Source organism: Mauremys mutica, chromosome 8, assembly GCF_020497125.1.
Source record: "Mauremys mutica isolate MM-2020 ecotype Southern chromosome 8, ASM2049712v1, whole genome shotgun sequence".
Lineage (NCBI taxonomy): Eukaryota > Metazoa > Chordata > Testudines > Geoemydidae > Mauremys > Mauremys mutica.
The window spans coordinates 64679786-64707000 of NC_059079.1; the positions used below are offsets into that span (position 1 = coordinate 64679786).

Below are 27215 nucleotides of genomic sequence, written 5' to 3' on the forward strand. Positions count from 1 at the left end.
CTTGCAGTATTTTCCAACAGCCTCAGCTCCTGGAGTTTTGTGTCTATGTGAGAATCTCTGCTTCTCTGCCAGGTCCTCCTCTCACAGGAAGCTAACAAGAAAGACAGTGTGTCCTAGTCTCTGCCCTCAGCCCTCATACAGGGCCAGCCATGGCCTGATTGGGGTTTGGCCCCACCTGTGGCTGCTTTCCTCCAATCAGCCTAGCTTTTCCCCCACCCCAGCTCTCTCCCAGGGCTGTTTCAAGCCGTTCAGGGCATGGGCAGGGTGACCACACCACTACATAACCTCTTTATTTTGAGTCCCAGTCCAGTGCTATATCCACTAGGCCACTACATGATACAACCTCCTTGCTTGGGCTCATATCAGTACAGATTATTCCTATACAGGAAAGAGAATCCACTATACTGCTACATGGTGCCTTTACACCAATATAACAGCTTCCACACTACTAGCCATACTAGTATAAATATATACTTTAAAAAAAAATCACACTCCTATCTAAACTGTAGAAAAACGGTGCCTAAGTCTACACTGCACACATCCATGGCTGGCTCACGTTAGCTGACTTGGGCTTGAGGGACTTGGGCTAAGGGGCTATTTAATTGCTTCATCCCTACCTCTGGGATTCTCCCACTTCTAGGATCCAAGAACCCAAGTTTCAGCCTGAACCCAAAGGTCTACACTGCAATTAAACAACTCCTTAGCCTGAGCACCGCCAACCTGAGTCAACTGGTACGGGCAGCCGCAGATTTTTAACTGCAGTGTAGACATATTCTGTGTGTATAGTAGGTCTCAGTTTCTAGCTCTCGTCCTTGCAGAGGAAAGATTGGAAACGTAACGTTTATGCAATTCAGAAAATAAAAGGAAGGGGAGGGGGAAAGAACTTCCCATTTATTTTTAAAATCTTATGATTTTGAAGCCAATCTCATGATTTTTTTAGCCTGATTCCTGGATGTTGGCAGGTTGGCAATACAGATGCTCCCCGATTTATGCAAGTGCTCCATTCCAGAACGCCTTGCATAACTCGAATTTTGCGTACGTCGGAAACGTATACCCGACCATTACACAAAAAAACCCAAACCCAACCCACCTCCCCCCCGTATTTCTAGATTATGGAACTTTTTCCGTAAGTGCGGATTTGGGTAAATCGGGTTTGCATGACCCAGGGGGCTTCTGTACCCACTCTTTGCCAAGATGTGCTAGTGGCCTGTGTGATAGTTCCTAATCCAGCATCCAACCAGCATAGCTTTATTACAAGACCATCACAGGCCTCAGGTTTGCTGAGATTTGCAAACTTTGCTGTGTCCTACAAGAATCAGGAAAGCCAGGGAGGAATCTGGAGCTTCTCCAATCTCCCCTGGGCTGAGCCCAAAAGAGGCACATATCTGAAACCTGGAGAAACAAAAGCCACGAGGTGCCCCCGGGGGTTAGAATGACCTCACTGTCCTGCAGTTCCCACACCCGCAGCAGTGGCTGCCTCCTTGGAGGGGCAGTTCCAGCAGGCTCCTGCAGGTGGCGCTATCGGCTCCGCGGAGAGGAGGAATCCGCCCAGGCTACTGCGGCAGCCGGGCGTCACGTGACCGGCGTTGCGTGGGCGCTGCGCGGTGAGGTCAGACGCCGTTGGCGCCGGCTTGGCCGCCCGCCATCTTGGCCTCTGTGTGGAGGCGGTTCGCGCGGCGGCAGCGGCCTCACCGAGTCCCGCAGCCGGGTACAGGCCAGAGCGCCGGCCCCGGACGCTGCGCGCCAGGTAAGAGACCGCAGGGGGGCCGGGAGAGGGGAGCTGGCCGGTGGGGGCCTCCCTTAGGGGAGCGGGGCTCGCCGCCGCTTCCCCCGCGGCCGGGCGGGGCCAGGCCCCTGGAGCCGGTGGGAGCGGCGCTCAGATGAGAGCGGCCTGCGCCGCATGGCCTGGGGGGGGCTCCGTCTGGGCCCCGCTTCCGCTCGGCGTGGGGGGAGCTTGGAGGCGCGGGGGCTGCGGCGAGGGGAGAGGGTTCGGCCCGCTGGCATGGAGAAGGGCGAAGGCTCCCCGAGACCTCCCCCGGGAGATGATGATGGGGGGGCTCCCCGTTAGCCGCCTTTTGCTTTCTCCTGTGGGGGAAGGGGCCCGGCCCGGCCCCATAGTGCGGGGCGGGGGGAGAGGGTTAGGTAAGGGGCCCAGCCTACAGTGCTGCTCTGCGGGGAGGTGAGGTGCGGGGAGAAGAGGCCCGAGCCCCATAGCGCTGTTCCGGGGGTGTTAAACGAGGGGGGAAGGGACCCCAGCTCCATAATGCTTGTAAGGGGGGAGAGCCGAGGCGCGGGCGGAAGGGGCCCCAGCCCCGTAGTGCTGCTCCCTGGGGCTGAGCAAAGGGCCCCTATTTCTTTGCAGTGAGTAATGGGTCCTTTTTTCTTCCCCTTCTTGAGGCTGTGCTGGGTTGAGCCTGTATTTCCCTCTTGGCTCCATGACAAGAGTGATCGATTGGTCTTGCTCCTTGCAGGCACTGTGAGCTCCATGGGGCGCTGCAGAAGTAGCATCTTCCCTGCTCACCCCTACTGTATGAATAGCCAGGAAGGGGAGGGCACTGGGTACAGGAATATTGTATTGTGAAACTGAGCTTTTTCCTCTCCATTGAGGCAACTGATCACACAAATGGGTTGTTGCAAGATTGAAGGCATGGGGCATCAGAGGGTCTTTCTGGTCAATGCAGTTTAGTTATTTTATCTCTTTCTTTCTCTTACCCTAAAATGTTTCAGTGGTCAAGATACAGGAAGGCATGGAATATGCACTTAATGCAGTTGATGTTAGTTTGTGGTTGTAGTTTTTATTCGACAATTTTGTGTCTGTATTATGGGATACTCACCTATTATTTCCAAGGTTATATGCCCTATAATGTCTATGTTTTGATGAGACACTGACATTTTTGTACTCATAATTCTTGAGGTGAATAGGGTGAGTAGTCATTGCAGGATTATTTCATTTAGCTTCAGAATAAAACGCAGCTCACTAAAGTCTTGTTTATGCCATTGTTAGTAATGGTAGGAATGCTAGTGTAGACATGGTTTCAGGAGGCTGCTGGCATTTTAACATGGTGCTGTCTAGACCTGCTGCTGCTCTACATTAAGCATTCCCACCACTGAGGGAAGCAATGGTTGGAAATTTTGGGGGCAGAGAATAATTGTAGAGGCAGCTCAACAGGTTTCCAAGAAAATACGTTTCTTTGCTGATTAATCAAGAGGAAGCATCCCTGTCTGTAGTGAAGAGTGTCCAGTATACATGCTGTTCCAGTGTGTTTCTCATCCCATTGCCCTGTCCCAGAGGATTCCAGACTCGAATTTTGAAAAGTTACTTACAAAGGGGCATATCCCCTCCAGCCCTCTGCCTTGACCCCCCCCCCCCACACACACCCCAGCCCTCTGCCCTGAGCCCTGACTCCCCCTCACACACTCCCAGGCCCGTGCCCTGAGCCCTGCACCCCCCCCCCCCAGGCCTGTGCCCTGAGCCCCTCTCATACACACCCAGCCCTCTGCTTGACTCCTTCACACACACAGACACACACACATGACCCCAGCCCTGACTCTGGCACCCCCACATATACCCGGCCTCCCCCACCCCCTGCCCTGACACCTGCACCCCCTCACATGCCCTCGGCCTTCTGGCTGAGGGGTGAAAACATTACACTGGAGCTGGGTTGTGAAGTCTTCACCCCAAATACCTTTAATTAAATGGGGAAACGACATCAAATTGATAGACAAGGCAGGTGACTTTACTTTAGTGGCTCTATTTTTGTACGGACAGGCAATGTGTATCAGGGTGGCCAAATTAAAGATGTTGCAATAGTCATGGTGGGATGTACAGGGAGGCACTAGCCTAGGATGGGAGACCAGGTTCAGTTCCCTGCTCTGCCACAGATGTTGTGTGACCTTGGGCAAGTCACTTAGTGTCTCTGTGCCTCAGTTCCCTGTTTATAAAAAGTAGGGGTAATATTTCCCTACTCAGAGATGTTGTGAGGATAAGTACATTAAAGATTGTAAAGCATTCTGAGATCTGATACAAAAATTACATACAGCTTTTTTTATGAGGGCCTGGACAAAAGATTTGGGGCAAGTCTACACTACAATCTTAAATCAACTTGTCTTAGGTTGACTTACAGCGACCACTTTCACACTACCCTCCTTCTGTCGGTGGTGCACTAGGAGCTCTTTCACTAACTGAAGAGGGGCACTGGGGTGGGCTGAGAGCCAGAGGTCTCAGCTCTGTGCAGCTCTGCACTGGAGCCCAGCTTTCCCTTGGGGCTTCTTGCCTCTCTGCTCCCAGCCAGGACCAGGGGGACAGCCACCTGGGGCTTCTCGCCTCTGGCGGTAAATCCACCCCAGAGTCCAGTCACCTGCCGTGCTTCCAGCGGGGATCCAGGACCGGGGGGAAGGGGGCAGCAGCGCTCGGAGTGGGGAGCCTGGGCAGCAGCCCAAGCTGGGAGCTTGGGTGCCAGCCCAGCTTGGAGTGGAGACCTGACAGCAGCCTGGCTCGGGAGCTGACTTTCTTGTCAATTTCATGGCTCCAGGAATCGTGAAATTGACAAGAATGACAGCCAACAGCCCATGTAAGGAATGCAGTGTCTACACAGAGATAAGCCCTATGCCTGTCATGGAGATGGAGTTGTTATGATGGTGTAATTGGGCACTTATATAGGCGAGAGAGCAAGTCTGTAGTGGAGACACTGACATAGTTGGGTCGACATAAGCTACCTTATGTAGACTTACCTGGTCTAGACTACAGAGTAGTGTGATATGAAGATGAAAAGACCAGATGATGGAGATATTGAGGGGGAAGAAGCACTCACATTAGCCATGAGGCTTTAGAGTTACGGGTTGAGAGAATTCTTTCTCTCTCCTAGCAGCAAACCTGGGGGAGAAGGAGAGGAATTTCAAATTTATCACACACCCTGAATCCAGAGATTGCTGTAAATGATGGAGTCTTCAAGCAGAGTATAAGAGAAAAGTAACCTGATAACACCTTCCCCATTTCCATTAGCTAGGGATGGATGCTGGACTTGACATCATGGAATTACCATGTTGCTTACTAATAGAAACTTTGCTCATTGTTTGTATTGACCCTAAGGCTTTAGTAGTCCAATCTGTTTGCCCTGTAATTTTTTCAACCCTTAGTTTTAGTTTTATAGATCCTGACACAATTTATAATATATTCGCCATAACATGGACAGAAACAGGTCAGAAAAGAGCACAGCTAAAAGGTGTGAAAAAAGATGAACATTGGATAGGTTTGTAAAACTAGAAAAAAATATAAAGTGTTCAAAAATACACAAGGAGCAGAAGATGAAGATGGAAATTGTAATAAAGTACAAAGATACTGTAATATGTACAAACTGTTGTTATGAATACCTCAGACACTACATAACATTAATTCTTTAGCATTTCTTTATAAACTGTTAATTACAGATTGCACTAACCCATGTTGAGTTTTTTATAATTTGTACTCTTTAAATTTAATCTAGTACTTCCTTAGTTCAAAAGATGTGAAAATGAGACAACAAGTGCAAAAACACAGGTCAGAAGCAAACACTGTACCTTTGTGTCCAAAGTATGTGTAAAACAAGTCTTAAAAGATACCCATGCAAGGGAAAAAAGAGTTTCAGTTTGATATTTTGTGATTGAAGGTCTAATTTTTTTTTTATTTTTTTTTGTTTTCCTGCTTGCATTTTTACATTATACTCCTGGGGGAATTCTGTGCCACTGCGCATGCGCAGAATTTGTCCCCCACAGATTTCTTTACTTCCTTGCAGAAAAATTACTTTCTGACGGGGAAGCCACAAAAGCTGTCATGTGACCCTTTCCAACAGTATGTTTTGGGTGCCCAGGGCAGCTGGCAGGGAGGTAAATCACTGTGGGGCGGGGTGGGGGGGGAATTGGGGAAGACTTGGTTGGTGGCTCCTACCCTGTGCCAGCCTAGGCTAGGCTGGGGAGGACAGGACTTCCTCCTCCCCTGCACGGCATCTGGGGCCAGGTCAGACCCACCCCCGGCTGCAGGAAGCTCTGAAAACTCCCCACGCTTCCTGCAGCCATTGCTCCTCTGCTGCAGGGGGAGGTATCCCTGTGCAGGGAGCTGCTCCCCCATCTGCCCAACCCTCATGCATCCAGTCCCCCTGATGCCTAGACCCTCTTGCCAAGTCTCACCTCTCAATGACCCCAACTCCTCCTGCACCTGGACCACCCCGACAAGCCACCTGCACCCAGATCTCCACCCCACTGAGCTCCAACCAGTTACACCTGGATCCCTATCCCACTGAGTCCTACTCCCCCAGCATCCAGACCCCCCCCACACCCAGCCCCCATGCCGAGCTCTAACCCCACCACACCCAGTACGTCCTCCACCGCCCTTCCGGCTAAGCCCCAACCATTTTCACCTGGATCCCCCTGCAGAGTCCCATTACCATTGCATCACAACAAGCCCCTGTGCATCCAGATCCCCTCTATGCCTAGATCCCCCCCTGAGCCAACCGCACTCAGATTGCTCCTTACAGAACTCTCTCAACCCACACCTGGATCCCTCCACACTTGGATCCTGCCTTGCTGAGCCTGCCTGCCCACACCTGGTGCACCTGGCATGGAGTGGCAGGGCCCTGGGGTGTTTCTGGGGCAGGCCCAGTTCTTGCACTATGTCAGTGTTGGGAGCAGCCTCACCACTGAGTCTGGGTTTGGGGCGGTGGAGGGAAGGGAAGCTGCACAGTGAACTCTCAGTTCTGTGCAGCTAGTGATCTGTGCTCCCCAGTGCCATGCTGGAGCCTCCACATTTATTTGACAAATACAATTTGCAGAATGCTGCAGAATTTTAAAATACTGTGTGCATAATTTTAATTTTGGGGGGGCGCAGAATTTTTTATTTTTTGGTACAGACTGCCCTCAGGAGTAACGCTGGAAATTCAGGTCCCATGTAGCCTGAAAGATGGCTGGCTGGAGAACTGATAAATCATAACATCACAAGAGTCAAAGGTGTTGGACAGTTGAGAAGAAGAGGGATTTTTACTTGGACTGTTTTAAATACTACTTGTTAAACATCTTATTCAACTTAAAATCATAACAGAGCCTTTAGTAAGAGGAAGGCTTTATTAAAGATTCAAATATTTCATTTAGGTGTAAGATTGAAGTAGACATCCTCTGAGATAGGAACAGCTAAACTGGGTCAGGCTAAAAGTCCATCTAGCCCAGTATCCTATATTCCAACATTGGCCAATGCCAGGTACTTCAGAGGGAGAACCCTGAGAAGCTCCTACAGAAAAACCAGGAAAAACTAGATATGATATTCCTGACTTTTTTGCTTGCTTGCTTTGAAAAATTAACTTAAAAAAAAAAAAAGGCAAGCAGGCCCTTTCAGGCCTTCCTCATGCATCATAAAGTAGCAAAAAAAAAGGCATAAGCCCAGCTTTAAAAAATAAAATAAAATCTGATAATCGCGTGACCTTTAATACTTTTCCTTTTGTCTGTATATTTTTTTTACTAAAAGCACAAAGGTTTAGAGATAACCAGGTTTACCGTATATTTGCAAAACTAATAGTTTAAGAAACTTTTATAAGTGAATATATCTGGAGTATTTTTCTCATACTACCTTAATTTAAGTTAAATATTTGGGAGAGGGATAGCTCAGTGGTTTGAGCATTGGCCTGCTAAACCCAGGATTGTGAGTTCAATCCTTGAGGGGGCCACTTAGGGATCTGGGGCAAAAATCAGTACTTGGTCAGGCTAGTGAAGACGGGACTGGACTAGACCTTTCAGGGTCCTTTCCAGCTCTCTGAGATAGGTATATCTCCATATATTATATATTTTTTATTTGTCAGAATTTAAAATGTGAAATATAAATGTCTGCTGAGATTAAATCAGTTCCATTTGGTGAATTAAACTTCAGTTTTTCAGAAGACAGGGTGGATTTGATTTAAATCACTAGTCAGGAAGACTTAATTTAATCATGGATTTCTACATAAAAGTGCGTTCTTGTTGGTTGTTATAACCTTAATACATATTCTTCACAACTCAGAGATAGATGTAGGTTTCATATTTAGAAGGTACACACTATACATTTTTAAAGTGATTTATTTTGAAAACTTTTCAGATTAGTTTTACAGCTGTATGAGAAAATGATTGGTTATTTCATTTACCAAAGGTAATTAAAGCAGATATTTATGAAGTCATTGAGAGGTGATCTATCTCCAATTCAACAGGGTAATCATTACTATTTGTAGGATTTTCTTGCCATGCTGTGTTAGGAGAACATCTCACCAGACAGACATTTAAATTGCTTTATTTAAATAAAACAAAGTTATGTCTTCTGGATTTTTTACTTCAACCGCAAACATATAATATTTTAACAAAACAAGCATATGATTTTTTGAATTTAGTTAAACATTCAAGTTTTTTAAAATCAGGTTTGTTTTTGTTAAAATTGTTTTTAACTAAAATAGTTAAATGAAATATTAAAAAACAAACAAATTAAATCAACTGTGTCAGCCAGGTCAACATGAGAAACCAAAAATATTGGCTTCTGCAGCTAACTCAGTCATCTTCACCTTCATTTTCCTGTTTGTTCATAATCCGGAAAAGAAAAACAAGCTTTCCTGCTTTTTCAGATCTCAAGCGATTTCTCAGTTTGGAATTAATTAGTCCAAAGGAACTTTCTACACCAGCAGAAGAAGTTATTGCTGTTAAAAGTGAGATTATCACTTCAACAGTCTCTGAATCCGAGTGCTTAAGTGACTTCCACCAGTTCACTGGTGTTACTTTCTTTAAAACATCAGCAAACATATATTTCTTGAATGGTTCTTATTCCCAAACTGGGTCTCTCTTACAGCCTGCTGCCATTATAGATTTCCTCTTCTAGTGAGAGAATGGTATGGTAGATCTCAAATCAATGAAGGCTACACTCGGAAAGACCTCAAGACTTATGAAATATGCTGCTCAAACAGTTTAACTTTTGTTTCTACTGTCTGTCCCTCCCTTCTCACATTTGTCTCCAGACTTCTTCTCATTGTCCGGATCTATTCTGCCCCCAACAATCTTCTATTAATTGAATTTTTTGAAACTTTGCACTTTTAGAGAGAGGTAAGGGATTGACTCAGTGTACACAAATTTGCAGAGGGACAATAGGGTTGAGGTCTGTTGTTTGTCATCTCTCTATATATATTTATTTATTTATTTTAATTTATTTATTTTTGCTGTTAACAAGCATTTTATCTCTGGAGAGCCAAATCCAAAGTTTGAGAACTGCAAAACTAAGCATCTCAGATGGTATCTTCTAGACTGAGCACTGAGTCCCATTGGGTAGATAGAAGGATTAACTGAAATAATCTATACAGAAGCGCCTGGAATCCCATAAAATTGGGTCCCTAATCCATGAACTATTGGAACTCATTTACAAAACTTTTCTTAAAAATTACATAAATATATTGTCTCACACTATAGAATTAATAATCCCTGTTCCATGATGAGATATCTTTGAGCTATAATAGTTTTAATTAAGATACATCTTTAGATAGGTTTTTCCTCAAAAAGCATTTTATCAAAAAAATCATTAATTTTTATCCACCCTGTCAGAAGACTGTTAGTGGCGAAGAACCTCTTGAAAAAGATGTTCTTTTTCCCTCCCAATTGTTTGCCTTCTCACCGCTTCAAGAATAAAATTCAAAATCTAAGTTGATGAGTTCCGAGTAAGAATGTGTAGGTCCCCTATAGTATTTTGCTCTCTGACAACTTTTTCACTTGTCAAAGATAAATTATTTCATTTATGGGTCTTGCCCTGTGATACTATTTACACTTGTGGTTGAAGTCCAAGAAAAGTACCTGAAGCTTGATTTTTTGCGTAATAAAATGTAAATTAAGCTTTTTTTCCATACTACAGCTGGCAATTTTTTTGAAAGCAATGGATTAGTCCACATGAAATTCTTTCCATCCTCACAAATCAGAGAGGATATTGCAGTCAGGTTATTTTCTGCAAAACAGAAACAAAATCAAAATATTATATATAGAATAAAGTGTTTGAGACATTACAAGTAGATATTTGGAATAGCTATTCTGGAATAAACTCTTCTGAAGTTCCATAATAGCTCCCTATGTGAACAGAGCATTCAAAAATGTCACTTTATTCCAGAAAAATTAGTGTCCTTATGGTTTTCCCGAGAACAGTTGGTCCAGTCAGTTTCCCCATGTACACAAGCCCTTATTCTGCACCTCTCCTTTTGAATAGCACCTTTTCCTACAGCATAGATGTATTGAGAAGGTAAAAAGTAGATAGGGGACATAAAAGGCACAAATCATGTTTATTCTGGTAAATTCATTTCTAGAGTGGATAGAAGGGCTTAAACACTTAAAAACCACTAGAACATATTTTGTGCATTGATACACTTTATTCCAGAATTCTTTATAATTTGCAGTTGGGTATGGGAGCTGCCTTGAAAAAATTTCCTGAAGGAAACTGAGTCTAGAGCAGAGGAGGGCAAACTATAGCCCACCTGCCAGATCTGGCCCATCAGGGCTTTAAGTCCAGCCTTTGGGATTGCCAGCCCCCGGCACAGCGGGGCTAAGGCAGGCTCCCTGGCCCCACGCCATTCCCGGAAGTGGCCGGCACTACGTCTCTTTGGCCCCTGGGGGAGGGGCAGAGGGTTCCATGAGCTGCCCTCGGCTGCAGGGACTGCCCCCCACAGCTCCTGTTGGCCAGGAACAGGGAACCATGGCCAACGGCAGCTTTGGGGGTGGCACCCGCAGGCGACAGCAACACACAGCGAAGCCACCTGCCCCACCCCATCCCCAGGAGCCACTGCTGGACATGCTGGCCACTTCCAGGAGCGGCATGAGGGCAGGCAGGAAGCCTGCCTTAGCCCCGCTGCCACCCCGGAGCCACTCAAGTTAAGTGGTGCCAGGCTGGAGTCCGCACCTCGAAGCGCTCCTTCCGCCCAACCCCCTGCTGCAACCCCTCCTGCAACCCAACCCCTGCCCTGAGCCTCTCTCCTGTACCCCAGCCCCTTGCCTTGAGCCCCTGCCTGCACACTGCATCCCCTCCTGCACCCCCACCGTAGCCCTACATTCATGGTCCTGTGTACAATTTCCCCACCTAGATGTGGCCCTTGGGCCAAAAGTTTGCCCACCCCTGGTCTAAAGGCTGCTTTGAAAAACTTCTTGCTGCTACTTATGGTTTTTAAAATTGATCTCTTAGCAGAGGGATTGAAAATCCAGTTTCTACCTAAAAACTACCCATTAGTAAGACAAGCTTTAATTTTTCTGTGATTGGGGGCTGATATCCTTTAAATGCTGTGTTTGAGGCCTGAAGGAGAGAGATGGTGCTGGGAGAAGCCAGCACCGAATGAGAGTTGTGGTTGTTTAAGAAGGCTGGGGCAGAGAGGATTCTGGGGGGAAACTCTTTCTCTGCCAAAAGTGATCATTACTGTAGGATGAAGTTGGGGATTAGGTGATACTGGCACATGGAATGGGAGGCTAGGACAGCATTCCTGGGCTGAGCTGTTCCAAGTGGGGAAGCTCTTCTAGTCTGCCTTTTAATCCTTCTACTGCCAATTCCACCTTCTGTTTCATGTTGGGAGCCTGCAGGATGCTTAGCCTGGCCGTGGGAGCCTAGGGGCACTGACTTCGTGACCAGGAAGTGGCTCTTTGTGAAAGATCAGCTATGCGGGGAGCAAGAAGCTGTCCACCAACTCAAGCGGCCTTATTTCAGAGCTTGTGCGGGTGCTGAGAATGCTTGAGGGATAGTATAGGAGAGACTAGAGGGAGAATGGAAAAACAGAGGCAGATGACATTGGTCAGGAGCAGAGAAACGGCAGCGGATTATCTCGGCTCCAGTCCCTCATGTTATATTGGTCCTTGGAATTCTACACATTAAGAATCTGAATTAAAGTTAACTAACACAAGTGTTACGCACGTAGCAACATGGCCTGCTCAAAAGGTGGGCATCTGTTTTGTACCAGCTTATGTTTCTGGAGGTTTATTGAGAATGGTCCTGGGAAGAGTGCACCCTAGTAAAATGTCTGTGAGGCTTCAAAGGCATAGGTGACTGTTAAGAGGCCTACATCTGAGAGAAGCCAGTCTGCTGATCGTCTGCTGCTGGAACTGCATGGCCTTTCACTATTGCTTTCTGTGTATGTAGAAGCAGATCCAGTAGTACCCTAACATTGTTACCTTATCAGAAAAGAATGGCATGATGCCCACTTACTGGTGAAAGAGAAGTGGACTGCTTGTACCTTCCAGTATCACCAGATCTGCTCATTCTACACCAGTTTTCTCCCCATCCAGGTCCAAACCTCTGGTAGCAAGTGAGAAAACACAGGCATTGCAGAATCTATTAGTCTTTTTAAAATTAAAAATGTTTTTTCAGGATGGTTTCCTTTTTTTCCAGAGGACTCATCAGTATGCACTCATGGTTAGACTAACCTGTTGCCCCATTGAGGAATTTTTTCACTGATTTTGAAGCATTTAAAGTCTTCCTTTTCAACTGGCAACTTGCTTAAAGGTAGTTGGCAAAAGCAAAAACTTGGACTTCTCCCTTTTTTGCTGCTTGGTGATGTATGAAGTTCTGAAAGGTTTTAGTCTAAAACTTCTTATGGTCGCTTTTTTATCTGGAATTGGGGGTGAGGTGTACAGTAGGGAATTTAGGGTGAAAACCCTCATAGTGTTACCATTGGTTCAGTAATTCAGAAGATAAAATGTTTTTCTGAAATTCCATTGTGTTGGGTTGGCCTGTAGTGTTTTGAGAAGTAATAAAAATAAAATCACATGAGACTAAAAGCTAAATAATTGAGGGGGAAGGCTTTGTAGTCACTGTTCAAAACTTTTGCAATGTCTGCTTAACTTCAGTGCCTAATAAACATTTGGAAGAAAAATGACTGATTTGAGGTGTAAGAGCTCACTATCCACACTTGAGAGACAAACCCCTTCTCTGGAAATCCTCCGGCAAAACCAGTAGCATACTGATATTTCTTAGGTAAAAAACCAAACAGAAAGACCTTTTTAAAAAGACTCTCTTTAGGCTCTTTTTTACATAATGTAGGTGCATGTCCAATATTTAAGATGATTGGTCTTTTTTAAAGGAAGACTCACAGAGATCAGTTATACCCAAGGTGAATCAGTAATTGAAAAACTTGTTTAAATAGATAAATTCTCTGTTTAATAGAAAAAAGTGATTCACAGTGGTTGGTATTACACGCGAAATATGTTTATATCCTTTATGAAAAGGATAGTTTACCTAATACTGCTCGTTGATAGCATGCACGTGAGTTGCTTTGGTAGTAGTCACTTAAAAATATTTCTTTGTTATTTATACTAAAGAATGAAATATTCAGTGCTTTGACACTTAGTTTTGAAATGTATTTACAACTTTTTTCCCCTCATTCTATGAAGAATTCTTGCAGTCCTTCTAGCAAATCATCTGTGTATTTTACCAAGATTGGGGGGAAAAAATTACCTGACACCTTAGTTCCCTCTAAGCTGTGCAGCCGCGCAGCTACATATTAAGCACCATGCAGGCGCTCAGGCTGTGGCAGGGAGAGATGCCTCTCCTCAGCCCTAGACCTGCTGTGGTGCCCCTCCCACGATCCAGCCTGCCCTGAACCTGCCACAGCCAGGGGGACAGGTGCCCCTCTCCCAGCCTGGCCTTGAACCTGCTGCGGCCGGGGGACAGGTGCCCCTCCTCCAGCCCAGCCCCGAACCTGCTGCGGCCGGGGAACAGGCGCCCCTGGCCCAGACCTGCTGGGAGATGGGCACCCTGACCCAGACCCATCGGGGCTGGGGGAGAGATGCCTCTCCCTCCCAGCCCAGGTGCTGCTGCAGGGAGAGAGCACTGGGGAGGGGAAGGGGAGAGTTTTTACCCACCGTAGCCCCACCGCATCCCCAACCCCATCCCAGAGCCTGCATCCCAGCTGGAACCTTCACCCCCCTCCCACCCACCCCTCCCCCGCACCTCAGCCCTGTGCCCCTTGTCTGCACTCCGCCACATGAATTTTGTTGTGTGCTATGTACCATAGCAGGGTTCAAAAAAGAACTAGATAAGTTCATGGAGGATCGGTCCATCAATGGCTATTAGCCAGGATGGACAGGAATGGTGTCCCTAGCCTCTCTTTGCCAGAAGCTGGGAATGAGTGACAGGCGATGGATCACTTGATTGCCTGTTCTGTTCATTCCCTCTGGGGCACATGGCACTGGCCACTGTCGGAAGACAGGATACTGGGCTGGAGGGACCGTTGGTCTGACCCAGTAGAGTCATTCTTATGTAATATGGAGGTTGTGTCACTGCCTGACACTTGCTGTCCCAAGAAATAAACATACTAACCAGGGTGAAAAAAACCTATGCTGTCATGCTCCCTCCCTCCCATTCATTTTAAAGGAGTGAACACATGCCATGTGATTTTAATATTGTCGATAAACTTAAATTTGTTATGCTGTATTAGACAGTGACTGTCTGTTTTGATATACTTTTCTTCATGGCTTCACTTCAGTATTTTTTTCTGTAAGACTAAACTTCAACATAGGTTAATATGCGGCAGTCTCTTAATTGCCAGAAAATTAGTTAAGCACCTTCGTAAAGTAGTTGGAAAAGTGAAAATCTTGCAGTGCAGTTTTTTAGCAAGGTATTGTAGTCTGACAAAGAAATGCAAACAATTAAAAGAACTGTCAAGTTAAATAAGCATAAAATAACTCGCCTTAAAGGTGAGCTGCCAGAGGGGTCTCATATTGCTGCTATTTTTAGTAGAAAATATATTTTTTCATTTTTTTCTTCAAGATGCATTAGCAAGTCACATTTTAGTTTACTCTAATTACAATTCTTAACGTTTAATGGAGTCTGTAAACGGCCATATTGTGTCAGCATATTACCTATGCACAGACTTGCATAAAAATTGTCAATGACAAAGGAATTACTTAAATAACTTTTACGTAGTGATTGTTGATTAATTTGAAGATGTGCCAGCACTCAGGGTAGGGGTGCGTTCACAGCTTTTTCTTAATGAATTACAGTCTTCACCAGTAGTTTAACAAATGATTGCGAAACCAGATATATTTTACTTCTGATTACTTATTATAATAAGCATGTCTTTCTGTTAGTCTGATTTGTATAGAACAAACTGGTAACTGAATTATAGGCTTATAATTCTATCAAAGGGCTTTGGTGATGACAGATCACGCCAGTGTTTTATGTAGTCCCTATAACCCTTCAGTGCAATTGCAGCTCTGTAATTTTTTCTCCTCTTTTATGTATACTCTTGCAGGAATATCAGGCAATGCAGAATTTGCGCAGAATTAATGTTCTGTGCAGAGTTTAGTTTTTCCCTGCAGAATTGGTGCTGTAGAGCTGCTGGCTGCCACTAGGGGCTGCTGGACCCAGAAGAGCCTGGCTCTCCAGCTCACAAATACAGGATGCTGTGGCGGGGCGGGGGGAAGCTTGAGGGTTCCAGGCAGCTGTTCCCAGCATGCTCTGAAGGAAGGAGGCGGCATGCAAGAAACTATACAAGCCCTTAGAGAGTCAACCTGATGCTGGCTTTCTGGATCCCTGGGCACTGAGGGCTAGGGAGTGCCCCATGGCTGGATTCTGGGTGGGAGGGTCTGCGGGTGTCTGGGCCAGCGGACATCCTATGGCTGGGCTCTGGGAGGGGCAGTGGGTGTCTGAGACTGGAGGGGCAGAGTTTTCCTCCAAGATGTGTCACATGGGCCAGCTGAGTGCACACAGACTGAGGCGCCCAGTAAACCGTAACAGAAACAGGAGCTGCCCCCACCCTGAGCACCAGCTCCACACTCCCATTGGCCGAGCGGGGGGAGGGGGCGCCTGCAGGCGAGAGCTGCGAGGAGACGCGCACCTCTATCTAAGAGCCGGACTTGCTGCTGGCCGCTTCCGGGGTGCAGCGCGGTCTGCAATGCCAGAAGAGGCAGGAAGCCTGCCTTAGCACCCCCTGCTACACCACTGACCGGGGCTGCCTGAGGTAAGCCCATGCCCCAGTCTCCAGCCCTGAACCCCCCAAACACTAAGCCCCTTCCTGTACCCCAAACTTCTCATCTCTGCCCCAGCCCAGAGCCCCCTCCCACGCTCCAAACCCCTCATTCCTGGCCCCACCTCACAGCCCTCACCCCTGCACTCCAACCCTCTGTCCCAGCCCTGAGCCCCTTCCACAAACCTCTCATCCCCAGCTCTGTTGGGCTGTGGGCATCAACAATTTTCTTCAACTGGGTCGCCAGAAAAAAAGTTTGAAAACCACTGTAAGGCATGTTGAACGCAGCCATAGAAATGGCTGCTATTGAAACACAGCTTTTGTGTTGGGAAGTTTGCATTTAAAGGGAATAATTGTATATGAACATTATAAGTGCTCAGTTAAGTATGTATTTTCAAAACTGGTTAGAGGCATAAAGTGAGATTTGTTAACCTGTTGCCTCTTTATCTGCATTTTACCATCCCATGCCAATTAATTCTTTACTCCTGGGGGAATTCTGCACCACTGCATGCATAATTAATGAGCCATGCATTTTAAACTTTTTGCGCAGAAAAAACCCTCTGCCGGAAAGTTGCTGCAGTTCTGCCTTTTGCCCACCAGATGGTACTGTGGTGATAGAACAGAGCAGCCAGCTAGGGAAGAGAGAGAGCCTGCCTTCTTCACAGTGCCTGTCAGGCCAGATCAGGAGACGGGGGATATGGGGAGACAGACAAACATGGGGCTGCTGCAGGGTCAGACAGGTACTCATAAAAGCTAGTGGGGGAGGACAGACTGGGACAGGGGGTGAATGGGAGTGGAGGCCCAGGGCCACATCAGGATGGGGGAAGGGGTGCAGGGCCACATAGGGACAGGGGTTGGCTGAGTAGGAGTACAGAGACACATGGGGGCGGGGAGGGGGTGTAGGGCCACATGGGGAGGGGGGTGTCTGGGGGTGGAGGGACACATGGGGGTGCAGGGATACATGGGGACAGGCAGATGTGCCTGACTGAATGGGAGAGGCTAGGGGTCAGCCAGGGTCTGCATGGGGGAAGCTCCCTAACAGTCCCTTCCCGACCCAAAAAAAAAACCTGTTCCATACTTTTCCCACCCATACCTAACAACTCTCCACACTCTGGTTCCTTCCCAGCAATTACTTCCCTCTCCTTCAGCTCCACCATTATCACTGACTCCCCCAAGCCTTTGCACTGCTTCGGAGGGGTGCAGAAAATACAGTTCTGTATTGTAGTTTAAATGAATTATTACTCTGAGTTCTGTATTAATATGCCTAGTAAGGAATCTGTTGTTTTGTCTGTATTGTTGTCAAGCATACTTGCTGACAAGTATTTGAAATAAATGACCAAAAATAATTGAAACTGGTGTAATTATATTGTGTTATTTTGACAAATAAAATATGCAGGAAGTTGCAGAATTTGAAAATATTGTGTGCAGAGTTTTTAAAATTTTTTGCAGTTTTTAATTTTTTGGCACAGAATTCCCCCAGGAGTAAATTCTTCAACTCCTTGTTCCCTCTTCTCAACCCTAGTGGGGGGAAGAGTTGCGGGGGTGGGGTGAGGTTGAGTGTTTTTTGGTGGTAAGGAGAGTTGGATTTTGTTTTGGTTATGGGCTCTTGCAATTGTGTGTGTTTTGCAGTTTAATGAGATCTAAGCAGCTTCTTCTTACATTAGAAATGCAGATCTTTTCTTCTCTGAAAAATAACTGTTGAGTTAGTAAAATAATGACATTACAGGAATGAAAGCGATCGTTGATTGGGGCAAGGAGTTTTAGTCCCTATAGATGTCTTTGTTAAAGACACCATCACTACCACGCTTTAAGCTCAAGAGCTCTTAATCTTTTTTTTAAAAAACCCACTGATTAAGCTAAATGGCACTAAAACGTTTGTAAACCAAAATAAGAATCACTATGCACAAACTTTTGCATTAGTTTAATTAAATCAGTTTAAACATACACCTGTATTTAAAAGTATGTCATCAATGACCTAAAATTGGCTTTTTTGCTCTGACAATCTTAACAGTTTTTTCCTCAGTATTTTTCATGTTTAAATAAATGATGGGAAAGAAAGGAAAAGAAAAGATAGGAAAAGTTCAGTATCCTGGGATTTGTGTTATCTAGACAGAAATCCCTAAAACACTCTATCTTCATGCATCTTACAATGCCCAAAGGAAAGAGCTGCTTGCCTCCAAGTCCTCAGAGCTTCTGCCTAATAAAATGTGGAATAAGTGAGCCGAGGGCTTCTGGAAGTGGTTAGTCATTCATTGGGTCTGTTTCTATAGTTTTCAGGTAAGTTAGCCTGATTGGATGTACAGGTGCAGCCTACCTTATCCCTAACACTGCTAAACAAGTGCTGAAAAATTTCTGGCTGAAGAGGCTCATACTGCTGATAAAAGCTACCTTTCACTGCTGAAAGGTATTACTTCTTCTTCGAGTGCTGTCCCTGTGGGTGCTCCACTCTAGGTGACGGTGCGTCCCGGCGCTGTCGATCGGAGATTTTCGGTAGCAGTGCCTGGTTGGGGCGCACGCACCCAGATGGTATCTCCCGTCTAGTTGGAATCTTCCTGAGTGCGTGCGCCCCACACCCTCCTCAGTTCCTTCTCAACCGTCCTCGGCTGAAGACGGGACTCGGAGCAGTGCTGCCTTCTCTTCCCTGGTATCTATAGGAAACAGTAACAAAGAACATAGAAATAATTATTAATTACTTCCCAGTTGTTTCCCTTCCTTTAGTATAGTTAGTTACTTAGTTTAAAAAAAAAAAATCATCACTTCAGACTTGTCTCTCACTGAGACACTCTCCCCTGCCATTTCTAATTTACAATGCCAGGGGCTTCAGGATTCAAGAGGTGTGTTTTTCTGGCACAACTCCATACCAAGGTTGGATGGGCACTCGCATTGTGTGAAGTACCTCGCGGAAGCCTACATCCCCGCAAAGTGCCTCTACTGTATGAGCCTCGAGTCGGGGGCTCGGCACGACAGGGACCTGCAGCTTAAAATGCTTCTCATGGAGAAATCCCCGCAGCCGCTTTCGGAGATGGGGAAAGTTAAACCCACTCCCACATCCTCCCCAGCCAGATCGAAACCGGTGGGGAGTGTTGCTTCACCCTCCCTGGAGCGGAGGCAAGAAGCAGAGCAGTCTCATAGGAGAGACTCTAACAAGGGTAAGGGGTCTCCTGGGAGATCCCTACCCTCTGTGCTGACAGCGCCCAAGCTAGGCGCCTCAGCCCCGGATCACGCCTCAACAACGGCTCCCACAGACCGTAGAGGTGAACACAGAAGGATTCCGCGGCACCAAGCGTCTCAGCGTAAAAACAGCCGCAGAGCCGGCTGCGCGCTCTGTCCCGGTGCCGACAAGGACGTCGGCACCGCAAGCCTCAGGGCTAAAAATAGCCGCGAAGCCAGCTGCGCGCTCTGCCCTGGTGCCGACAAGGACGTCGGCACCGCAAGCCTTAGGGCAAAAAATAGCCGCAAAGCCGGCTGCGCGCGCTGCCCCGGTGCCGACAAGGACGTCGGCACCGCAAACCTGAGGACTAAAAATAGCCGCGGAGCCTGCTGCGCGCGCTGCCCCGGTGCCGACAAGGACGTCTGCACCGCAAGCCTGAGGACTAAAAATAGCCACGGAACCGGCTATGCGCTCTCCCCGGTGCTGACAAACCCGTCGGCACCGCAAGCCTCAGTGGGGGGGGGAAAAAAAGAAAAAAAAAAAACCGCGGAGCCGGCTGCGCGCTCTGCCACGGTGCCGGCACCGCAAACAGTGCTAAAAATAGCCACGGAGCCGGCTATGCGCTCTGCCCCGGTGCCGACAAAGCCGTCGGCACCGCAAGCCTCTGGGCGGAAGAAGGGAAGGGAAAAAAAAAAAAAGCCGCGGCTCCGACCGCGTGCTCTGCCCTGGTGCCAGGTAGGACGTCGGCACCGAGCCTGCCTTCCGCCCCTGCACCAACAACAGACCCCCTGCAGGGCACCAACAAGCGATCCACTGCACCGCTCACACTTTCACTTTCGCTTCTTAACATGACAGCGCAGTCCCACCACCTGAATTGGCTACCTTCACTGAGCGCGAACCTGATCTACAACGGCAAGCAGAGTTCGCCACACCTCCATCTCCTCCCCCACTGGAGCCTTTTTCCACCTCAGGCTAAGGTCCCCAGCCTCAGTTTCCCTACTTCGCTCCCTATAAATGAGGCACTCTTGGAACCAGCTGACGCTCTCTGCAAACTCCAGCTTCTTTATTACCAACCTGCAGAAAAGCCGAACATAGATACTATGTTCCTGCTAAGGACGCTGACTTCCTATTTTTTTTTTTCACAACTGAACTCTTTCATTATCAATGCAGTCTCACAAAGAACGAAACAGCCACAATATCAGTCCACCCCGCAGGACATGGACCGTAAACACCTTGACGTATTGTGTCGCAAGGTTCACACATCCTCCACTCTACAATTCTGGATCGCAAACTACCTTGCACTCCTTGCCAGGCATGACTTTGATGACTACAATAAACTTTTGAATTTGCCTCTTACATTCCAGAGGACAGGACACCGGGCTTTAAATCAATTCTGAGCGAGCGCCAATTGATTTCCAGAACAGCCCTACAAGCCTCTGTAGACACGACAGACACAGCAGCCATACAACTGCACCGGCTGTGATTATGCGCAGATCTTCATGGCTTTCTGCATCTGGCATCCCTAAAGACCTGCAGAACAAAGTGGAGGACCTCCCCTTTGATAAACATAAACTGTTTTCTTTAAAAAAAAAAAAAATACAAAACCACACCTGATGAACTACTTCATACGATGAAAGATTCTAGAGCGACACTGCGCACCCTGGGCATTCACCCATCTCTTCCCAGGGGTCAACGATATCAACCCAAACCTTACCACATAAATAGGAATCGCGCTAGACCCCCTAAGCGCAGACAAGATCAAGCTCAAGCAACCACTTCCCATCCATTTGGGAATAAACAATTTTAAAAGGTTGGTTCAAGATCTGTGCAACCACTCCTTGATTCCACAGCCTATTTGCCCATTTCGCCACCGCCTCCAGAGTTTCCAACATGCCTGTCAGCAAATTACACAGGACCGCTGAGTCCCCGAGATAGTTCAGTCCGGTTACTCTAGCCCATTCATATCCTATCCTCCTCCCCTTCCCCGTCCCTCTTCAGGGACCCCTCTCATGAGCACCTGCTTCGCGCAGAAGTTGCTTATCTTTTACAGCTAGGTGCAGTGGAGCCTGTGCCAATGCTACATCCAGGGAAAGCTTTCTACTCCCCTTACTTCCTGACCCAGAAAAGGACTGGGGGCTGGAGGCTTATACTAGACTTACGCCAACTGAACAAATTCGCGAGGATACAAAAATTCAAAATGGTCACACTGGGCACATTAATTCCTGCACTAGATCAAGGGGACTGGTTTTCAGCCCTCAACCCACAGTACGTCTCTTTTCATGTATCAATTCATCCAGCTCACAGACGCTTTCTAAGCTTCACAATCGGTCACGACCATCTCCAATATGGAGTTCTTCCTTTCGGCCTCTCCACAGCGCCAGGAGTTTTTTTCCTAAATTCTAGCTGTACTCGTGGCTCACCTCCACAAACATGGGGTCACGCAGTTCCCCTACCTGGACGATTGCCTCATCAAGGGCAACTCCTATGGCGAGACACTCCAAGCTATTCTTTCACTATCGCCCTCTTTCACAGCCTAGGCCTCCAAATAAATGCCCAAAAATCCACCCTGACACCTACACAACAGATTGAGTTCCTCGGAGCTCATCTCAACTCAATCCAGAGCAGAGCCTTGCTCCCATATCACAGATTCCCCGCTATCACGCAGCTCAAACGCACGCTCTCTATTCATCCAAGGACACAGGCAAGACTCTGCCTACAGCTCCTTGGTCATATGGCAGCCACTACCTTCATACTCCAGTACGTCAGGCTGCACACGAGATGTCTTCAGGGCTGGCTCAATTCCAATTTCAAACCCAACAGACACACCTTAGGGATGCTGTTAACTCCGCCTCCCAACTTTCTAGCTTCCCTACAGTGGTGGACAAGACCAGAGAACCTCTGCACTAAGGTTTCCTTCCAGAACTGATCCCCAGCACTCGTGCTCACCACGAACGCTTCCCTAATTGGTTGCGGAGCGCATTTAGAGGGACACAGGGCACAAAGCTAGTGGTCTGCATCAGAGTCACACCTACACATAAATCTCTTATTGTTCAGAGCTGTGAGATGAGCGTGCTTTCATTTTCTTCCCCTCATAAAGAACAAATACCTGCGAGTCTTAACAGACAACATAGCATGTATTACTACATCAACAGACAAGGGGGAGCACGCTCACATTCTCTTTGCATGGAAACCATCCGTCTATGGAATTGGTGTATATAATGTCAAATACAGACCACCGCTTCCTACCTGCCAGACTGCCACAACACTACTGCCGACGCACTCGGCAGGCACTTCTCGACGGAACACGAATAGGAACTGCACCCCACAATACTTCAACAGCTCTTCTCCCTCTGGGGCACCCCGTCAGTAGACCTCTCTGCCACAACCCAGAACTGAAAATGTCCCCAGTTTTGCTCCAGAGTGGGACTCAGAACTCCATCCCCAGGAGACGCATTCCTCATCCCGCGGAACACCTCTCTCCTGTACGCCTTCCACCAATCCCTCTGCTACACGGGGTTCTTCGGAAGATTGTGGACCATAAGGACCGGGTCATACTTATTGCCCCGGCTTGACTGAGACAGACGTGGTATCCCTACCTACTCTGCATGTCCTCCCGTCACCCACAGGCTCTCCCCAACAGGCCAGATCTCCTTTTCCAGATCAATAGACTGGCTCTTTACCCTGAGCTCCTCAAGCTCCACCTCACAGCGTGGTTCCTTCATGGTTCCAAACCCATGAACTAGCCTGTTCTGAGCAAGTCCGATATGTCTTCCTGCACAGTAGGAAAGACTCCACTCATAAAACCTACCCGCAGAAGTGGAAGAATTTCGCCCTCTGGTGCTTACGTAAGCACTTAGCGCCCAATATGGTAACCCTCCCTATCATTCTACGCTACCTCTTGGAACTAAAACAAGACAGACATTCGCTCAGCTCCACCAAAGTGTACCTGGTGGCACTTACCACCTTCCATGACCTCTTAGCAGGTTATTCACTCTTTACTCACCCAACCCTAAAACGATTTCTCACAGGCCTGCAAAACCTCTACCCTGAAATTCACCCAATAGCTGCTTCATGGAATCTTAACCTCGTTCTACACGCTCTCATGAAGCCTCCATTCGAGCCCTTGGCTACCTCCTCTCATCTCCATATATCCATGAAGGTGGCTTTCTTAGTTGCCATAACATCGGCAAGGAGAGTAGGTGAAATGAGTGCCCTGATGGGCCACTCTCCCTACACAATCTTCTCCAAAGACAAAGTCACTTTGAGACCACATCCTAAATTTCTTCCTAAAGTGGTATCTACCTTCCACCTCAACCAACCTATATACTTACCTACTTTCTATCCCGAACCTCACAAGACTCCACAAGAGGCAACCCTACATACTCTCGATGTCAGGCGAGCAATTGCCTTTTATTTAGACAGGACTAAACCATTTCGCAAGTCTCCGCGACTCTTTGTTTCCATTACCGAAGAAAATCAAACGGTATGACTATCTCTAAACAACGTCTGTCCAAGTGGATCTCTGACTGCATCAGATCCTGTTACCGTGCGATGAATCTTCAACCGCCTGAAGGCGTTAGAACTCATTCCACTAGAGCCATGTCGGCATCCATTGCCTTCTTACACAATGTTCCCATTCCTGATATCTGCAAAGCGGCTACATGGTCATCTGAACACATGTTTGCAAAACACTGTGCTCTAACGCAAAACACCACGGCAGACACAATAGTAGGTCATACAGTACTATCTTCATTACTCCCTGCCGTATCTCCAAAGTCCCACCAACCGTAGTGGGTACTGCTATACATTCACCTAGAGTGGAGCACCCACAGGGACAGCACTCGAAGAAGAAGAGAAAGTTACTCACCTTGCAGTAACTGAGGTTCTTCGAGATGTGTGTCCCTGTGGGTGCTCCACTCCCCGCCCTCCTCCCCTCTACTTTGGAGTACAGAGATGACTCTCCACGGTAGAGAAGGAACTGAGGAGGGTGTGGGGCGCACGCACTCAGGAAGATTCCAACTAGACGGGAGATACCATCTGGGTGCGTGCGCCCCAACCAGGCACTGCTACCGAAAATCTCCGATCGACAGCGGCGGGACGCACCGTCACCTAGAGTGGAGCACCCACAGGGACACACATCTCGAAGAACCTCAGTTACTGCAAGGTGAGTAACTTTCTCTTAATGAGGGCTATTTTCATGCCAAACATCAGCTTTCTACTCCAAGTCATTTTGGTGCCTGTTAGAAAAAGGTGTGTCTTACTAATAGGGAAAGTTTTGTGTTCTCCCTCCCACACATGCTCACCTCATACTCCCAACCATTTTTTATCACAGTTCATCTTTGGGCAGAGACCAAGCTTGGAACATTTCAGTCCCCAAAGCGAAAGTTGGCAGCTTAAGTTACTGTAGCCTGGGCACTGGAAATAAGATCTCACACAGTTGTACTATCGCAGAGGTCAGCAACCATTCAGAAGTGGTGTGCCGAGACTTCATTAATTTAAGGTTTTGCATGCCGGTAATACATTGTAATGTGTTTTAGAAGGGCTCTCTCTCTCTAAGTCTGTATATTATATAACTAAACTAGTGTTGTATTGTAAAATAAACAAGGTTTTCAAAATGTTTAAGAACCTTCATTTAAAATTAAAATGTTGATCTTACGCCGCCGGCCCGCTCAGCCCGCTGCCGATCTGGGGTTCTGTTCACCTAGGCCAGCAGCAGACTGAGCGGGGCCTGCGGCCGCTACCCCAACTGGCAAGGGTCTGGCAGCCAGAACCCCAGACTGGCAGCGGGCTGTGCGGGGCCGGCAGCCGGGACCCCAGACCAGCAGTGGGCTGAGTGGCTCAGCCCACTGCCGCTCAGGGGTTCCATCCGCCGGCTCCTGCCAGCCAGGATCCTGGCTGCTGGCCCCGCTCAGCCTGCTGCCGGTCTGGGGTCCCGGCCCTGCCCACATACAGTGGGTACCTACCTTCTCCCTGGTTCTGGCCCATTCTCTTTCCTCTCTCTCTGCACTGAGCTGAGGATGGGAGTGCACTGAGCACAGGGCTGGAAGTGAAGGGTCTGGCCAGGAGCTAGAATGAGGAAGGGGGCTCAGGGTTGTGGCAGGAGGTTTGGATGGGACACTTACCTGAGCAGCTCTTGTTTGGTGCTCAGGGTGGGGGTGGGGATGTGGGGAGTGCAAGAGTCAGGATGTAGGGGGTGCATGGGATGTGGGGGGGTGCAAGAGTCAGGGCAGATGGCTGGGGGCATGTGAGGGGGGTACAGGTGTCAGGGCAGGGGTTGTGGGGGGGTGAAGTAGTCAAGCAGAGGGCTGGGTGTGTATGAGGGGGGTACAGGGCTCAGGACAGGGGCCTGGTGTGTGTGGGGGGCTCAGGGCAGAGGGCTGGGATTTCTGTGAGTGGGGGGTCAGGGCAAAGGACTGGGATTTGTGTGAGTGGGGGGTCAGGGCAGGGGCCTGGAGTGGATATACCCCTATTCCACCCACCCACCCCTTCCCAAGGCCCTGCCCCCGCTTCTTCTCTGCCTCCGCCGGGAGCACACTGACTCTGCTCCTTCCTGACCCCCTCGCTTGCAAGAGCCATCAGCTGATCGGCCGGCAGGGAGGGAGGGATGGAGGGGCAGGAACCCAGCACACTACAGGAAGAGGCAGGGGAGCCGGCAGGACCAAACTTCTGCCCATAGGCATGCGCAGCACATTTCATTAGGGTGTGCACCCAGAGAGCCCTTCCCTGCCCTCATCCACTCCCTCCTACTTCCTGCCCCCTGACTGCCCCCCTCAGAACCTCCAACCCCCTTGCTCCTTGTCCCCTGACTACCCCCTCCTGGGACCCTGGCCCCTAACTCCTCCCAAGACCCCACCCCCTATCTATGCCTCCCTGCTCCTTGTCCCCTGACTGCTCCCCTAGGACCTCACCCCCTACCTGTCCCCTGACTGCCCTGACCCTTATCCACACCCCCACCCCCAGACAGACCCCCAGGATCCCATGCCTATCCAACTGCTCCCCGCCCCCTGACAGGACCCCCAGAACTCCCAACCCATACAACCCCCCCCCCCCGCTCCCTGCCTGCCCCAACCCCTTTCCACACCCCTGTCTCCTGACAGGCCCCCGAACTCCTGATTCATCCAACCCCCCCCCCAGCTCCTTGTCCCCTGACCACCCCCTCCGGAGACCCCCCCTCATAATTTCCCCCCCGACCCTCCTTGCTCCCTGTCCCCTGACTGCCCTGACCCCTATCCACCCCCCGCCCCCTGACAGACCTCGGGACTCCCATGCCCTATCCAACCCCCCCTGCTCCCTGACTGCCCCCTCAAGACCCCCCCCCGCCCCCAACCACCCCACCCAGGATCCCATCCCCTAACCAACCCACACTGCTCTCTGTCCCCTGACTGCCCCCACCCCTTATCCAACCCCCCTGGCCCCAGACCCCTTATTGTGAGGCTCCTAGCAGCATGTTCTGCTCCACGCAGAGCCAGACACGCTGCCCTGCGGAAGCGGGCAGTCCTGCCCCTCAGAGCGCTGCACACGGCGGCAGGGCTCCGGGGAGGGAGGAAGGCGGAGGAGGGGCCGGCGGCTTGCTGCGCTCGGCCCAGTGCTCTGGCCTGGGAGCGCAGACCCCGCGGCTTCCCGCACTGGGAGAGTGGGGCCATTTGCCCACCCCTGTATTAGGGTGTACCTGGGCACACCCTGTGTGCATGCCTGTGCTTCTGCCCCCAGTGGGTGAGGGGGGTAGTGGAGGGCAGGGAAGAGCGGGACGGGCTGGGCAGGGCAGGGCAGGATTTTTAATGGGCATTAAAAATTGGCTTGCATGCCGTCTTTGGCACGCGTGCCATAGGTTGCCGCCCCCTGGACTATGGTGTAGTACATGTGCACAAGTCAACGGGGTTAAGGTTGTACATTGAACCGTTTTGCTTTTTGTGACTTGAATAACAATGTGCAACCTTAATATTAGCATTAACGTAGTGTTGTTTTTTATTTCATTACTTTTAGTGTTTTCTCAGTGTTTTTTCTCCAACTTTATGGAGATGTGGAGTGTAGCAGCTGCGAGGTGTGGCCAGAACAGGGAAAACCCCACACTGCATTCAGTTTTTGCTTACCTTTGAAACTTTTAGCCTGAT

At 48.6% G+C, this 27215-nt stretch overlaps 1 protein-coding gene across 12 annotated transcripts in view; it reads left to right on the forward strand.

The window, feature by feature from the left end:
- Positions 1 to 1636: 1636 nt before the first annotated feature.
- Positions 1637 to 27215, forward strand: part of PRRC2C (proline rich coiled-coil 2C) — a 133824-nt gene continuing 108245 nt past the window's right edge. For all 12 annotated transcript variants that reach the window (XM_045026659.1, XM_045026667.1, XM_045026662.1 and 9 more), the window contains exon 1: positions 1637 to 1747. The gene's annotated coding sequence lies outside the window, so the exon portion shown is untranslated. The remainder of the gene's footprint in view (positions 1748 to 27215) is intronic.